We start from the raw sequence: 18,401 nt of genomic DNA on the forward strand, positions 1-18,401 counted from the left end.
CTATGAGGTGGATTTAATACTGCATGGTTGGAAAACTGAATTATCTGAATCCAAACAGAGCTAACGGTGTTTTATCCTCTCATATTTGGGCCGTAAATCTAGTCCCTGTTTTATATCTGGGCCCTGCAGTATTTTCTGTCGGATATGTATCTTCCTGACTATAGGCCGTTCACCTACAGTTGGTAGCAAACAGCGAATACCAGCTAACGTCTTCCCCATCATTCCCTGGATGCAGCCTGTGCTTGGTTCCAGTCAACCTTCCCTTTGGGACCCCCTCAAGGCAGGGACAGTTCTACACCCCTTGCCAGCAGGAAGCAGTTTCAGAAGCCAAAACCTTTGCCCCTTACCCCAAAGGAATTTGGGTCCCATTTGATTGAGGGGGGAATGATGAGAATGGGATCTAGACTCCACAAAGGAAAAACCCTGAACTTCCCCATATGGTCAAATCTCTGGGTTTTGCCTGAGGCTATAATCCCATCAACTGGCATTTCAATGTGGCTACATTGAATTTTTTACCCTTAACCTAGCCCTAGCCCTCCATTGTCTTACCTCCCTATGGTCCCCCAGGCCACTTCCGATCCTCAGTCTTATCTAGGATCCATTCTCCCTTGGCCAGGGTCAAGGTCCCTGGAGTTCTATTACCTCATAGACTACTTGGCCACTCCTAGATCCCTCCCATAGTCTTTCTGTAGATAAGGTCCACCTTGTCTCCATTAAGATGCTCAGATTCTTATAATCTAGCCACTGCTCAGAGTTTTACAATCTAGCCAATAGCTCATAGATACTCAGATTCCTTAAGAGTCTGTCTAATATGACACATCTTTAATAAACCTTGTCTTTGGCTGAAAAAAAAAGAAACAATAACATAAAATCAAAAGAATGAAAAATATAGAAGAAAATTGCCTAAAAACAAAACAAAACAAAACAAAAAGAAATTATCAAGGAAAACTATTCTGATATTTTTGTACAAGAGTGTAAAATAGAATGGAAAGAATTCACTTATCATGTCCTGAAGGAGGTCCCAAAATGAAAACTCCCAGGAATATTATAACTGAATTCCAGAGCTCTTTGTTCAAGGAGGAAATACTGCAAGTTGCCAGAAAGAAAAAATTTAAATATTGTGCAACCATAGTCAGAATAAGGCAAGATTTAGCAGTTTCTATGTTAAAGGATTGGAGGGCTTGGAATATGATTTTCTAGAAGGCAAAGGAGTAGGATTACAACCAAGAATCACCTACCCAGCAAAACTGATTATAATCCTTCAGGGGAAAAATGAACTTTCAATGAAAGAGAAGACTTTCAGGCATTCCTAATGAAAAGACCAGAGTTGAATAGAAATTTTGACTTTCAAATACAAAATTCAAGAGATTGAATATGATTTTATGATTATCTAAAAAAATAAAATTAAGGTATGTACTTGGAGAAGGGAAAAAAGAGTGGTAGAATGGGATAAATTATATCACATGAAAGAGGCATGAAAGAGATTTTACAATGGAGAAGATGGGGGATGTGGAAGAGGGAGTAAGTGAACCTTACTCTCATCAGAATTGACTCTAAGAGGGAATAACATACACACTCAATTGGGTATAGAAGTCTATTGTACCCTACATAAAAGTAGGAAAGGAAGGGGATCATAGAAAGGGGGGGTGATAGAAAGGAGGGTGAATTGGGGTAGGTAAAAGACAGAAGCAAAACACTTTCAAGGATGGACTGGGTGAAAAGAGAGAGAGTAGGATAAATGGGAAAATAGCATAGAGGGAAATACACAGCAATCATAATTATGAAAAAAATTTACAGCATATTTCTCTGATAAAGACCTCATTCCTCAAACACACAGAAGACTGAGTCAAATTTATAAAAAAAAAGAGCCATTCCTTAATTGATAAATTGTCAAAGGATATGAACAGGCAGTTTTCAGACAAAGTAATCAAAGCTATCTATAATCATATGAAAAAATGCCCTAAATCACTATTGATTAAATAAGTGCAAAGTAAAACAAATCTGAGCTACCACACATCAGATTGGCTTTTCCATCCTCTTCTGTGATGTTAGAGGTCACTCTGACTTCCTCTGTTGTAAGGGCTCTTCTATCTCTGATAACCTCCCAGCTCTGACATTCTCTTCTCTCTGGCAACCCCTAGCCCAGAATTCTCTATGTGTTCTCAGGTTTCTGTAAGCCCTGACATTCCATGTTCTAACGTTCCATCCTCTTGTGACATGCAAGGCTTTGGTGTCTTTTGAGTACATTGTATTTTATTGAAAATTACCTGGTTGTGTGTCTTATCAATGCAGTAGTTTACAAAAACAAGGAGACCCTTACAAATCCTCTCTAATTAACCCTTTAATGTTATGAATAAAATAAATACTGTGACTGGGACTGCTGCTGGGAGTGCTGAGGCATCTGGAGCTACTTAGTCAGCAGAGGAGGTGGCAGAGCCTTGGTCTGTTGGGGAGGTAGAAGCTGATGTTGCTGATGGGGTTACTGTTGAGGCTGCCAGGGATGTAGCTAGGGCTGCTGCAGGTGCTGCTGGACTTGGGGATCCAGCCACTTGGGGCAGGCTTAGGCCCGAGGGCTAAGGGGGGGGTTCCCAGGGAGGTATGGCAAGGTTGACCCTAGCACCCATCAGGGCTGCACTGTTCTCTCTCCCTTTTGAGTAACATACCATAAGCTTGACTTGTTTGTATCACACCTTCACCTGAACACATGGACCCTTGTGCATCTTGGACTCATGGAAGGTCAGCATGGGCTCCCCTCCTTGGACAGGGGCAGGTAGGTGATCAGCTTAAGTAGGTGTCTGGCACAGGCTGCTAGTCAGTAAGCAACACCTGGACCACCTCCTTCTCTGTTGCTGGAGCACTTCAGCAGTCCCAGGCTGGCTGGATGGCAGTCAGGACTGTTTGGATGGCAGGCAGGGCTGGCTGTACAATTGGCTCCTTTCTTCTTCCATCTCTACAGCATGTGGACAGTCCTGGACTGGCTTGACCACTGGCCAGTAAACTGCCTGAATATCTGGCTCCTGTCTTCTCTGGTCACTGGCTGGAGTATTGTTGGATGTAGAGGCAGTAGGGAAAGTCAATGATGAATGGTCTAGACTCAGGATGAAAAGGCAGGTTAGCTCCAGGATCCCAGACAAAGTACTACCTCCTTGGCTCTCCCCCATAGCATGGTTGGGTTTGCAGGGGTACCTGGTAGAGGCACATCTCTTTTGCAATAACTAAACAAAGGAGCCCTCCTAACAGCCCAGGGCCTACAATAAGCCTGGGAGAAAGGGCAGGAAAGATTTGGCCATAAGTCATGGCTAATTCCTTAAGAGAGTGTAATGGAAAAGTCTGGATGTGAATTCTAATGTCAGACCCACCCTTGTTCATCCTTTACCTAATTAAGCCTCAGTTACCCTACTATCTGGAAGGGGTGGTTAGCAAGAATGTGAAAAATGCTGGAGGAGGTGTGGAAAAACAGTACACTCATGCATTATTGGTGGAGTTGTGAACTGGTCCATCCATTATGAAAAACAATTAGGAACAATGAGCAAAAGATATAAAACTGTGCATACCCTTTGAGCCAGCAATACCACTACTAGGTTTGTATGCCAAAGAGATCAAAGAAAAGAAGAAAAAGGACCTCTATATACAAAAATATTTACAGCAGCTCTTTTTGTAATGGCAAGGCACTGGAAATTATGGGGATGCTCATCCATTGAGAATTGGTTAAACAAGTTGTGGTATATGATTGTGATGGAATAGTATTGTGCTATAAGAAATGATGAGCAATCTTGTCTGTGATGGAAACCTGGTCCACATTGAACTTTCAATCCATATGGAGCTTTCTCTGAAGCAATTAAGAACCTGATATCAATTAGGTATCACTGTTCTTTCAGAGGAGAAACTTTCCTAGGTGGAAACTCTTCCATGATTCCCTCAGTGTATAAGCCTGTCCATTTGGGATCTGGAAAAAAATTTTAAGTATCTCTTTCTACACAGGACACCCAAAGTTTTTCTAGTAGTCCCTGTACTATTGGTGATCCCTAAGTTAAAGAATTTAGAGACCTAGCCTTCTAGTGAGAGATTGGAAATTTCCTGAGCAGAGTGCCTCCTGATGAGAGAGGAGGGTTATAGTCTTTGGTCCCAGGAGTAGCAATGCAAAGGGACTAATGCCAAAATATAAGACAGCAAGGGATCCCTGGTAGGGAGTAGGACTTACCAAAAAGGGAAGTGAATTGCACTGACTGTTTGTGGGCAGTTAATCCTTTGTGTGTTTTTGGCATTTATTTATGTGATTCTATGAGCCTTTTGTATTTTCTGTGGGGTAGAATAAAGACTACCCTATAACTGATTAGAGTGATGTTACCTTGAGTGTTTCTTCAGGAGCTGTGGATCTTGTTACCCACATCAATCAATTGGGGAATGACTTGATTGAACATGTGTAATAGCTTACTGTCTCAAGAAAGGGGTAGGTGAGGGAGGGAGAGAGAAAATTTGGAACTCAAAAGTTTTAAAAAATGAATGTTAAAAATTATCTTTACATGTAACTGGGGGGAAATAAAATATTATTTAAAAAAGAAATGATGAGCAGAATGATTTCAGAAGACCTGTTGAAGATTTATATGAACTGATGCAAAGTGAACATTGTACACAGTAACAGCAATATTATAACAATAATCAACTATGAAAGACTTAGCTATTCTGATGAATACAATGATCCACAACAATTTTAAAGAACTCAGGATGAAAAATTCTACCCACATTCAGAGAGTAAACTGATGAACTCTGAATTCTGAGTGCAAACTCAAGTACATTTTTTCTTTTTTTTTTTTTTTGGTGTTTTGGGTTTTTTTTTGCCACATGCTTCACAGGAAAATCTATTTTGTGTCACTTAACAAGTATAATTGGTATCATATTGTTTGCCTTCTCAGTGACTGGAGGAGAGGTCTGAGGGAGGGAGAGAATTTGGAACTGAAAGTAAAAAAATACCAATGTTAAAAAATCAATTAATTTTTTTTTATTCTTAGCTTCTCTAATTTGATTATGATGTGATCTTTTATACTTAGGTCATGTATCCATCTGAAGTTTATCATGGTCATTGGTCCAAACATAATTTTTGACAGATTACTGTCCAGTTTTTCCAGAAGGTTTTGTGAAATACTGAGTCCTTTCCCCAGTAACTAGGGGCTTTAGGTTTAGCAATCACTTTGCTGCTGTGATTTCTTTCTGCTGTATATTATATATCTGATCTATTTCACTGACCAACTTCTCAATTGCTTAACCAATACCAAGTTATTTTAATGATTACTATTTTGTAGTAAAGTACTAATAGACCCCCTTCCTTGCTACATTCTTTTTATTATTAGTCTTAAGATTTCTGACCTTTGGGGGCAGAGCCAAGATGGTGGAGTAAAAGCAGTGACTTGCTTGAGCTCTCCCCCAAACCCCTCCAAATACCTGTAAAGAATGACTCTAAACAAATTCTAGAGCCGCAGAATACACAAAATGACAGAATGAAACAAATTGCCAGCCCAAGACAACCTGGATGATTGATTGGAAAGGTCTGTTGCGCCAGGCTGGGAGAGGAGCTCAGTTCAGCATGGGCCATACAAACAAAGACCAGGCCTCAGCAAACCTGGAGCAGGCCTCAGGGGACTGAATCATGGGCAGTTGTGGGGATTTCCAGACTTCTTAATCCACAAATGTCAAAGACAACTTAGAAGGTCAGTAGGAAAAGTCTGTGACCTTGGTGAGAGAGAAGCTCAGTCCCAGCCCCAGTCCTGGTGCAGCCTTGGGGAGGTGGCTGATTCTGGAGCTGCCGGCCCACAGACTGAGGGGGAATCGAGTGGCTGATCAGAGAGGGATTGCAGGGATCTCTTTGCTGGTGCTGAGGCAGGATTCTTTTACTTTGCTTATGCTTGGATCTGGGTCACAGTTCTGAGTGGTGATCCTGGAGTGAGGAGGAGTGCTAGCATGATGGAGCTTGTGCCTTGGTGGAGAGGGAATCCTCCTCACAGTTCCAAGGCAGAAAATATGCTTGTGGTCACTCATAGATCAGAGCACAGGCCAGGAAAGGAGTAAACACCTCATCCTTGATCATACCACCTTGGAAGAACTGAAAACTTACATGTCTCTAAAAGTATCTCTGAAAACAACTGCACAAAACCCCCAAAGCTTGGGACAGTACATTCTCCACACTAGAAGCAGACCCCTACCTTAACAAAGAGTTTAAAACTCAAGTAATTGGCTGGAAAAATGAGCAAACAGCACAAAAAAAGTCAGACCATAGAATCTTACTTTGGTGACAAAGAAGATCAAAACATATAACTAGAAGAAGACAACAAAGTCAAAGCTCCTACATTCAAAGCCTCCAAGAAAAATCAGTCTCAGGCCAGGGAAGAGCTCAAAAAGGATTTTAAGAAGCAAGTAAGAGAAGTAGAGGAAAACCTGGGAAGAAAAATGAGAATGATGCAAGAAGATCATGAAAAACAAGTCAACAGCTTGCTAAAGGAGACCCAAAAAAATACTGAAGACAGTAACACCTTAAAAATAGCCAAACCCAAATGGCAAAAGAGGTCCAAAAACCCAATGAGGAGAAGAATGCCTTCAAAAGCAGAATTAGCCAAATGGAAAAGGAAGTCCAAAAGCTCACTGAAGAAAATACTTGATTAAAAATCAGAATGGAGCAATTGGAAGCTAGTGATTTTATGAGAAATCAAGACACTTTAAAACAAAATGAAAAGAATGAAAAAACAGAAGACAATGTGAAATATCTCACTGGAAAAACAACTGACCTGGAAAATAGATACAGGAGAGATAATTTAAAATTATTGGACTATCTGAAAACCACGATCAAAAAAAGAGCCTAGAAATCATCTTTTAAGAAATTATCAAGGAAAACTGCCCTGATATTTTAGAACCAGAGGGCAAAATAGAAATTGAAAGAATCCACCGATCACCTCCTAAAAGAGATCCCCAAAGGAAAACTCCTAGGAATATTGTAGCCAAATTCCAGAGTTCCCAGGTCAAGGAGAAAATATTGCAAGTATCCAGAAAGAAACAATTCAAGAATTATGGAAACACAATCAGAATAACACAAGATTTAACAGCTTTTAAGGGACTGGAGGGCTTGGAATATGATATTCCAGAAGGCAAAGGAGAAAGGATTACAACCAAAAATCACCTACCCAGCAAAACTGAGTATAATCCTTCAAGGTAAAAAAAAATGGTCATTCAGTGAAATAGAGGACTTTCAAGCATCCTTGATGAAAAGAGCAGAGCTGAATAGAAAATTTGACTTTCAATTATAAGACTCAAGGAAGCATGAAGAGGTAAACAGTAAAGAGAAATCATAAGGGACTTATTAAGGTTGAACCGTTTACATCCCTACATGGAAAGATGATATTTGTAACTCATGAGACCTTTGTCAGTATTAGAGTAGTTGGAGGAAAAAAATATATATATGTATAGATAGATTGATAGATAGAGGGCACAGGACAGAGTTCACAAGATTAATGGGTGATATCTGGAGAATAAAATTAAGGGGTGAGAGATTATACTGGGTGAAGGAAAAAGAGAGAGGTAGAATGGAGTAAATTATCTCACATAAAATAGACAAGAAAAGGCTTTTACAGTGGAGGGGAAGAGGGGGAAAGTGAGAGGGAATGAATGAACCTTATTCTCATTAGATTTGGCTTAAGGAGGGAATAACATACACACTCAGTTGGTTATGGAAAGCTATCTTACCCTCCAGCAAAATAGGGAAGAAGGGGATAAGAGAGCAGGGGGCATAATAGAGGGGAAGGTAGATTGGGGGAGGGGGCAATCAAAAGCAAACATTTCTGAGGAGGGACAGGGTCAAAAGAGAGAATAGAATAAACAGGGGTGGGGGCGGGATAGGATGAAGGGAAATACAGCTAGTTTTCCACAGCATGACTACTATGGAAGTGTTTTGCATGACTATGCAAGTATAACCTATATTGAGTTGCTTGCCTTCTCATTGAGGGTGGGTGGGGAGGGAGGAAGGGAGAAAATTTGGAACCCAAAGTTTTAAAAAAGAAATGTTAAAAAATTATTTTCACATGCAACTGGGAAAAAAATATATACAGGCCATGGGGTATATAAATCTATCCTGCCCTACAGGAAAATAGAAGAGGAAGGGGATAGAAGAAGGAGGGGAGATAGAAGGGAGGGAAGATTAGGGGAAAGGGTGTTGAGAAAGCACGCTGTCTTGGGGTTGGGGGAGGGATGAGATGTGGAGAAAATTTGGAACTCAAAATCTTGTGGAAGCAAATGTTGAAAATCAAAAATAAATAAATTAATGGACAAAAAAAAAAGAAGATTTCTGACCTTCATATGAAATTGGTTATTTTTCTTACACTATATAATACATATATTTTTGTACTTTGGGATAGCACTGAATAAGTAAATTAATTTAGGTAGTATTGCCCTTTTTTTGCATTGGATCTACCTATAAGCCATTAATGTTTCTCCTATTATCCAAGCCTATTTCTGCAGTAGGGATTTTATACTTGGATCCATAGAGTTTCTGGTTGCATCTTGGAAGATATATCCCCAAATATTTTATACCTCCTAGAGTTATTTTGAATGCAATATCTCTTTCTAGCTCTTCCCACCGTGTTTTGTTGGTGACATAAAAATGCTGATGACTTAGATGAATTTATTTTATATCTCACAACTCTGCCAAATTTGTTAGTTGTTTAAATTAAATGTTTGTTTGATTCTAGGTACATAGGTTCCCAAAGTGGGTGATACTGCCCCCTGGGAAGCACTGGAATGATTGAGGGGGAGGGAGGTAGTAGTAGCCTTGGGTGCAATTGGGGGTATTGAATAAAAGTAAGGTGGTGGTGGAAACATAAGGAAAGAAGAGAAGTGGGACAGCTAGGTGGTGCAGTAGATAAAGCTCCGGCCTTCGGAGTCAGGAGGACCTGAGTTCAAATCCGGCCTCAGACACTTGAAAATTACTAGCTGTGTGATCCTGGGCAAGTCACTTAACCCCAATTGCCTCTCCAAAAAAAAAAAAAAGAGAGAGAGAGAGAAGACAAGAAAAATTTGAAAAACCATACGTACATGTTTCATCTATCGTGTAACAGAGTTAAAGTCTTAGTGGTTACACTATTTTCCAAATAAACACACAAAATGCAAGTTATAACATATCAATGGTAAAGTCCTCTGACAAATCTTAACAAGCAAGTGTTGGCAGGTGAGCATGTTGTACGTTGTTGGGAAGTCCAGCATGCATGGGCAGGAATATGTGCGTGTAATGACTTGTTTATAATATGATACTATATGGTTACATGGAATGATATTGCATCATCAAAATTTCAATGCAGGGAAAACCTCCACAAATTTACAATAAATTATTAAATTTAAAATGTCATTAAAATATTTTTAAATGGTGCAAATTTCAAAAAAAAACTGTTAAAAGGCTAAAGAAAGTAGATTTCCAACAGGGAGGGGGCCACTGAGAAATTTTTTTTTTAAAGGAGGCAGTAGGCTAAATAAGGTAGGGGACCTCTACTCTAGGGTTTTCTAAGTAAATCAACATAGCATCTACAAAAAGTGATTCTTTTCTTTCCTCTTTGCCTATGCTCATTCTCTTCATTTTTCTTGTTTTATTGCAACACCTAGCTTTTCTAGCACTATATTAAATAGTAATGATGATAACGGGCATCCTCAGTTTGCACATTTTTTTTTGAAAAATCTCTAACATTTCTCCACTATGTATAATTTTTGCTCTTGGACTTAGATATTGTTCACTATATGAAAGAAAGGTTAATTGATTATTATGCTTTCTAGAGTAATAAAAATGAATGTTGAATTTTGTCAAAAGTTTTTTTGTCATCTATTGACATAGTCAAATGATTTTAATTATTTATATGATTAACATGATTTATTATACTCTGTCTTCCTGATATTGAATTAACCCTACATTCCTGGCATAAACCCAACCTTGTCATGATAATCATTTAAATATGTTGCTGTAATTTACTAATATTTTATTTAAAAGTTTTGTGTCCATGTTTATCAAGGATATTGTTCTATTAATTTCCTTCCCAAGACTGTCTTCCCTTCATTTAGGGATAAATATTTTCATGATATGTGTTTGTATCATTGAAAGATTGGAAGGATGCCTATTTTTAATATTATGGCAAACAGCATGTATATCAAAATGCCTGGAATGACCTTATCATTTCCATATCTTCACTTCCCTGGCTTTCTTCAAGCCTCAGATCAGATCTCACCTACAGATCCTTGCCTTCTCCTTTGTTCTGTTTCCTATGTATCATGTATATACTTATTTAATTACATTCTGTCTCCACTATTATATTTTAAGCTCCTTAAAATCAGTGATTGTTTTTATACTTCTGCTTTGCTTTGACAGAGATAAAGAAAAAGAGACATATAGACAGAAACACACACACACGCACAAAGAATTATTCAAAGGGATGTCAGTAAATAATTGAAACAATTACTATTTGCAATACCTAATTTATTCCTCAGTTATGAACTTGAGAAGGGAGGCCATCATCAAAGTACAATCCTTCCTCCTGGGTTCCCTAGCCTTACAGTGTTGCCATGGAGATGGGAGGCTCAAGCAGATGTTAACTCAGAACATTTTCTTTCATATAGTTAATTGTTTCTATTTGTTCTTTGACCAACTCATTATCTGGGATTTCACTATTCGCTTCATTTAGGTCTCTGTCTTTTGTTTGTGGTCCCTGACCCAATGACTGTTTTTATTGCATTAAACAAATTCTATAAAGGATATATTTACTATTTCTGCCTTGTTACATTTCTTTCCAATATTTCTGTGCCCAAATTCATGGTCAGTTTTTCTAGAAGGACTATGAGGTACTGAGATCTACGTGTAATTTTTGTGTTTCCATGTAGAAAATATCGTAAGTTCTTTAGTTTTAAATTCTCCAGCAATTGATTCAGTTCTATATTTTACATTTTGTTTACTTTCTGTTAAGTTTATCCATAACTGAGAAGGATATTGAAGTCTCCTGTCCCTATTGTGTTATGTCATCTTGTAGTTCAGTTAATATTTGCTTTGTGAATTTATATGCTAAGGTGTCTGAAGCATATAATTTTATTACTGATATTATTTTGTCTATGGTTCCTTTCAGCATAATATAGTGTTCTTATTTATCCTTTTTAAATTTTGAAACTGTTTTTAGCTTTGTCAGATGTCATGATTGCTACTTCTGCTTTTTAGATTTAACTTGATGCATAGTAAATTTCTCCCCATCTCATCAGTTTTATTTTGTGCATGTCTTTGTTTTTTAAATATGTTTCTTGTAAGCCATAGATTGTAGAAATTTGTTTTCTTATTCAATCTCTCCCCTGCTCCTGTTTTATTTATTTAATCCATTCACATTCAAAGTTCTAAAAGTAAGGTTTATTTTTTTTTCCATTTGCCTCTGATCTTTTTTTATTGAGATTTTTTTTCCCTCTCTTCTGCTGAGAACACAGTCCTATGTCTCTTCAGTTACTTTAGCTTAATCTTTTTTAAAGTGGCTCTGCTTCCACTGGCAATCTTCTCCTCACCCATCAACCATTTGTTACCATATTCTCTTTTTAAATTATAAATTCAATTTTCTTTCCTAGTTTTATCTATTTAATTCTTCCCTTCTTCCCCCCCCCCTTAGTCAAGTCAATTTCCCTTTCATCTCTTCCCCTTCAACTAGACCTCTTCATTATTTTTTTAATTCATTATTTTGCACCCCTTAAGAGAAGATTTCTCTCTCTTATTCATTCTCTCTCTCTTCTAACCCTTCATTTTCTGGTTCATGAACACTATAATAGTCTCTCTCTATTCTCCATATTCTTCATGTAACGAAAATGTTTAAAGTATACAGTTTGGGCTCTCCCCTCTAGGCAGTTTCTGTCAATGCCTTGTAGAGCTTGCCCTGAAGATTTTCCTTTCCCAATTTGACACACACTCAGAACAATACCAATTCCTGCAGGTGACAGAGAAGATAGTGTCCTATTCAAAGGAAAATTCTTTGGGCTTTCACCCTAATTAATGAGGAAAAACTCAGGAAAAATAGAATTAAAAGGAATTTATTAAAAGTGTATCTAACATGTTGACTAGCTGATCACTAATACATCAATGCCAAGATGGAGCTAGCATTTATTTACAACTTTCATAACAAAATAAAGACATTTCAGATAGGTCCACATTAGCAAAATTGGATAGGACATTGCATCTCAGCTCTTTAGGTAGTAGATGACCTGATATGTGAGTGATAACAGGTAATAATACAAAAACTGCAGTTGTTGGGAGTGATGCCTCCCCCAACAGTGTTTCACAAGCAGGATTGGGAACAATGGATCATTGAGTCAGCATAACTTTCTATAATTCCCCCATTTGGTACTAACCATATATAGGATGCAGCAGTACAACTGGCTTCATCTCACTCCTTTATCCTCAATTGCACCATCCTGCTCTCTGCTGCTCATGGCTAATCAATTTGAACAAGCGTCAGTGGCTGTGAGCTACAGGAGTTAAACTTACAACAGGAAACAAATGTACTGTGGCCATGAGCTTCACAAATCATAATCCCACATTTCCATCAATGTTATAAAGTCAAATAAACTTAGGTACAGAATCATAATCTCATGTATCCCCCAAGGAGACAAACCATGTTAAATAAGCTCTATATGTAAACTAGGGCAGTTTACAAGCCATTTAGAGGGCTCACCATGTACTAATTTTAGAGGGGAGATTTATATATCAACAAGGACACCAAGAAAATTTAGTAAATATAAATGCCATGAAACAAAAGACCAAAGTAACACAATAGTGATAATCAATATTAAATAACATCAATTCTCCTTGTAACCCACTTCCAATGTTCAATTAATGAGCACATTTCATCCTGAGTCCCAGATGTCCCATGAAGTTGTTTGATCCCTGGCAACATCTTCCCTTGGACATTCAGGAATAGGCCTCACTCCCAGAGCAGCTCTGAAGTGGCTTCTTTCCAGTGGGCTTGCTTCCCTGGTTCCAAGGCACTTGTGGAGATTCCTAGGTAATTCTATTCAAATCTGTCAGTAACCAAGCTCAGTACAATTTAGTATAACGTCTTAAATGTGTTTTTTCCAATAACCAATTCATTGAGTAAAAAAAAAAAACAACTGCTCAAGTCTTATGATTCTGGTCTTATTAACAATGGAGCTATGAGAACATCTAATTAGGAACCCATAATTCACCTGAAACTTCAGAAACTATCAGTTATTACATACTACTTGTTCTTTCTTCTTTACAATTATCAATGCAATTTTATATGTAAGGTCCTGAACCCAATTTTTACAACATTATTATAACATGTTTAAGGCCTGTATATATAATTGTCTGAGCTCGTTGCTTTCTCAAAATTTTCCATGCCTGGTAATTCCCCTATAGCAGGAGAAGATATTTTAAGGATCTTATCCTATACATGAAGACATAGCTACCAGTATTCATTGTACATAGATACTTATCAACTTTAGGGTCAAGAAGTTAAACAAATGAATTTGTTTAAAACATACTCATTTAGTATTGCAATGACAAACTTCCACTGTTCACCTATTCTGATAAGACATTTGCTATAAGAGGAAGGAGGGACATAGGTATAACAGCATTAAAACTAGTCCTCCAGGCCTAAGCTTAAGGTCACAGAATGACTCCAGAAAGGAGTATCAGGATGAAGCATTCTTAGCTGTTTTTGATTTCAAGTAAGATAGAGTTAGATTTTAAGAATAGCCAATTATGCAACAAAGTTCCCCCTTATACACAGGGCATCATAACCAGTCAGGCTCAGGATTATCCAGGTGGGAAACAAAACCTATTAAAAAAGGAATAGCACCAAGGGGAAACTGAGTCAATGGAATCCTCCCTTTGACCATGCCGAGGTCATTCTCTCAACCTTTCTCAGGCCAAGATATCCATTAACAGCAGTTCCCAGATTGCACTCCCTTTGGGTAGCACATGGCATCTTCCTTGAATGATGAACTATTAGCCTCATGACAATGCAGATAATCATACCAGAAATCCAAACTTAGGATAATATCAGATTACAGTCCCATGAGATTTTACTTCAAATAGCAAATTTCATTAATCACAGCTAGATACAGCTGTTATTATTGCTCTCATAGTGTTGCAATAATAAAAAATTTACCAGGCCTTTAAAAGTTTACTCAATATCCTTCCCTTCTTTTTCTCTTTCTTCTCCTCCTTGAGTTTAAACTCATCCAGGTGTAAAAATCAATTCTTAGAAATAAAAAAAAATACATTCTGGAATTTCAGAGAGACAGTGAATATATGAATGTTTATTCAAAACCCCAGAAAAACACTGGTCAATCACTGTCAACCTCAAGACTAATAGATATCCACCCCTTAAGGTATTATATATTCACCCCTTAAGGCAAAAATAAATCTTTAAGATTAGAGTTTGTTGAGATCAAGTTAGATAAAGATGTAACTTCACTATGTACCATTCAAGATATAATTCCATAATCTTCACAAGTAATAGGCAAATAAATTTAGATGAAACTCACTCTTTCTTATAAGCAGGCTTGAGAATTTCTCTCCCATTTTTGCAAGGAGTGGAAGAAGGGATCCCATTTTCTCAGAAAACAGTTCATTGTTTAAGAATTTCACAACACTAGCAAGATCTTTCATGGGGCTGATAAGATTTTATTAGGTAGCCTAAGCAGACAATCACAAAAAATCTTGGAAGTTTACAAATAAAAAGATTTTACAAGGTCTTTTCTTTGTACCTTTTCCCATACAGTAAGTAATTAACAATTTTCCCTTTCCAAATATAGTCAATTAAATACTTGATACATTTTTACATTATGACAATAACCACTAATAACTTAATAATTTCACAGTAACCAGATCAAAAGAAATTTTCAGTATTCTCATACAATGGTTTCTCAGCATCCACAATAAAAGTAAATTTAAAAACATAATAACAACATAAATACTATTATGGATCCTTAAAACATAACAGAATTTGGTGGTACATTTAACTAAATGCCAACTAACATAAATTTATCTAAATGCATCTCTGAATCCTTTTACATAGAAATTCCTTTATTTTATCACTTCTGGCATTTTACACTGATCATATCTAAAACCTGATATAAAGTTATCAAGTAGACAGCAACTGCATATAATTAAAGAAATAATAATATTAACAATAGTTAACATTTATATAGTGCTTGCCATATACCAGGCACTGTGTTAAGCACTTTACAATCATATGATCCTTACAACAACCCTGAGAGGTGGGTACTATTATTTCATTTCCCCCTTTATAGATGGGGAAACTGAGGTAAACAGAAGTGAAGTCACATAGTCAATACATTTCTGAGACTGAATTACTTGCTGAGACTGGATTTTTTTGACTCAGGTTTTCCTGATTCATGCATTTTCTAGCATTTTTTTTCTTCTTCCTTAATGCCAAATAATAAATGCATTTTTACATTAAGTTCTGATTTACCACAATTATCCTGATAGGGGAACAGATTTCACTACAAATGAGACCACAGGATGATTTAGTTTCAGGACCAAATCAAATCTGGATTTATAATCACTAATGGTAAAGTATAAATTTCAATTTTTCTAAGAGCTATTTACTGCTAGCCCTTCAAATTATAGCACCAGTTACTTTCAGTTGGTCTACTGCCAAAGATTTAAAGTGACAGTCTTGTATTTTCACCTCTCTCTTAGGATCCATGAAACTTTTCTGAAACACAGAAATTCCAAACATAACTCTGTTATGCAGTAATGAAATCATAAATGCACATTTCTCACATAAGGACTAAAAAAGATCCCGATAATGGTTTGCTATCTGAAGTGATTAAATGCTGTAAATGTATTTCTATATTTTCTGTATCATGAAGAATAACCAAATAAAATTTTTCATATCCTTCTTCTCTGAATGAGATTAAACCCTTCTTCACTTCTATTTCCAATTTTCCACAACCCTTTACTTTCAAGCCCTCTATTCATACTATCAGTGCAAAAGAAACTAAAACTTTTCTTAACTTCCCACCCATTTCCTCTTATCCCTAACTTCATTAAACTTTATCTCCTTGTTTCTTTCAAGTTTAGCTTAAAGCCCTTCACAACTGTATCTGTCTTGTTTCTTTCATCATCTGATCAGACACTTTGATTACAAATTATATCCCAGACTATCTATACAAGTAATATTCACTTTACTGATTTTTCTCTTCGTCCCTTTCTCTTTGGCCACAGTAAGAAATTGTGAGGTTCCCCTTTTTATGTTTTACGTTTAAAAGACTTAAAAATTCTACTTTAGCCTTCCCAAAAGGTATTTTTAGTATCTAGTCACCTACCCCAATTGTTGTTTTAAATCTCTTTTAAAAGCATTGAAAATTTCTGGTTTGCCTAGCCTAGAGATCTTCAAATCATATTTAGAATGAGCATCTGACCAAGTTTAATACCTAAGGTCCTATCTTTTATCAGGTCAAAATATATTGCTGTTTTTTTTTTCCTTCCCCCTACCCCCCATAACTTCCCAAGCCCTTACTTATCTTTATTGCTCAGTTGTGGACCTATCAGGCAGGATGTTTCCCAAGCTTTTACAACTTGTCTACTGTGGAGTCCCCTGAAGGCTCACTCCTTCCACTCCTTTTAGGAGTACTGATATTCCCATGCAAATGCAGACAAGGCCATTTACTTACCTGCCTCTTCCTGGTGATCCTTTTGCCTTTTGTTTTGCCTTCACTTCTTCCTGCACAAAGGGAAAAAAAATTGGATTTGGGAACCTATTTCTCCTTTTTCTGTCCTGGGTTTTGTGGACCTAAATTCTCTGCCACTTCACAGCTTAACTAATTGCTGGGGTAGGCCAGCTATCAGGCAGAATGCTGGTTCCAGGAGTGGAGTAGGCCCATCCACAATTATAGCCAGAAGTGAAAACCCTCAAAAATTCCAGGTGGTTCTCCATTTCTTAAAAGAAAAACTCTTTGTTTGGGTTTTTGCCCTGATTAAGGAAGTAAAATTCAGGAAAAAGACAATTAAAAAGAGTTTATTAAAAGTACATCAGTTAGCAATACATTGACAGGCTGATCACGAGTGATAGAGCCAGTTTTTATAGATAACTTTTATAATGAGAGACAATATGTCCAAATCAGCAAAAGGGTATGGGGCACTGCATCTCTGCCCCACCCTAATTGTTAAGTAGATACGAGATAACAGGTAGTAGATGATCTAACACTTGAGGTACAGCAGGAAATACAAAAGCTATAGACTGGCTGATACCACACCCAACAAAGCTTCCCTTAACAGAGCCTGTTAATGGGGAGGAATGGCTCTTTCTTGTGGCCTGCATCTGGGGTCTCCCAAGCAGAGAGTCTAATGCGCTTATCACTCATAGTCATTGAATTAGGCCTTAGCAAAGCCAGAAAGCATCATTCTCCTCATTTGTTGGTTAAGAGTCTGTTAAGTAAAAGGGCCTGAAAAATTCTGTAGTTCTAATTATGTGAACACTGACTTTTTAGGGGAGTCAGGGATGGCAAGAATGAATACATATGTAATGGTAGGGAATGGGGAAGAAATGAATGGCTGACCAGCAGAGGCCCAAATCATTAAGAGGCCACACCCTGACCTGCAGGGTCAAGAAGCCCTGGACTTCATATCTCAACTCATCCACTTACCAGTCAAGTCAAGAGTGCCAACTCATGTGACCTTACTCCATCTCAGCTCTCTCTCCTGCAAAATCAGAGCAAGAAAATGACCAATATCAGTGTTTGCTCTGATGCTCAAAAGGCACACAAAATGCAAAGCTTGCTGCATACAAGGGAGTATTTCTTTTTCTTATTACTGATGGCATGAACATTTCCAAGGAAGGATGTGTCAGGAGTGCAGGGGAACTATTTCAAAGGTCCAGTAGGAGGAAACTCTCTGGTTTTCCCTAACTTACGCCTTCAGACCTAACCTATTCAAATTTCTAAAACAAATGCAAATCTGGAAACTCACCTTTGAAAAGAAACAGTGACTTTGTCAAAATGAAATTTGTCCACAAGAGGAACACTGCTCAGCTCTTCCTGGGAATAATCCTAGAACCAATCAACAGAAATGAAGTTAACTTTAAGGCAATGAGAGGCCAAAAGAAGATGAATCTGACATTTGGGGGAGGCCCCAGAATCTGATCTGAGCCTGCAAGAACTTTTGTCCTTGGAAATGTGCACTTATTTTGCCACCCTTGAGTACATTTAGGATGAAGGAAAATGAAATGACATAAGGGAAATAAAAAAGGGAGAGGAAGAAAATATATGCCCTTGTTCATCACTTTGGTGTCAACCGATCAAGACCTGGGTTCTTGGGGAAGATGAACCACCCAATCAAGCCAAGGATGATGGCATGGTGAAAGGAAATG

The 18,401-nt window shown here is 37.6% G+C and overlaps 1 long non-coding RNA gene across 1 annotated transcript; it reads right to left on the reverse strand.

The window, feature by feature from the left end:
- Positions 1-15,272: 15,272 nt before the first annotated feature.
- On the reverse strand, positions 15,273-18,083 carry LOC114042815. Its single transcript, XR_003569031.1, has 4 exons — positions 18,002-18,083; positions 17,680-17,734; positions 16,708-16,757; positions 15,273-15,746 (listed from the first exon to the last, which is right to left on the reverse strand). It is a non-coding gene; the product is annotated as an uncharacterized LOC114042815 (long non-coding RNA).
- Positions 18,084-18,401: the final 318 nt, after the last annotated feature.

This window comes from Vombatus ursinus, unplaced genomic scaffold, assembly GCF_900497805.2.
Source record: "Vombatus ursinus unplaced genomic scaffold, bare-nosed wombat genome assembly UNPS02000805.1, whole genome shotgun sequence".
Taxonomy (NCBI): domain Eukaryota; kingdom Metazoa; phylum Chordata; class Mammalia; order Diprotodontia; family Vombatidae; genus Vombatus; species Vombatus ursinus.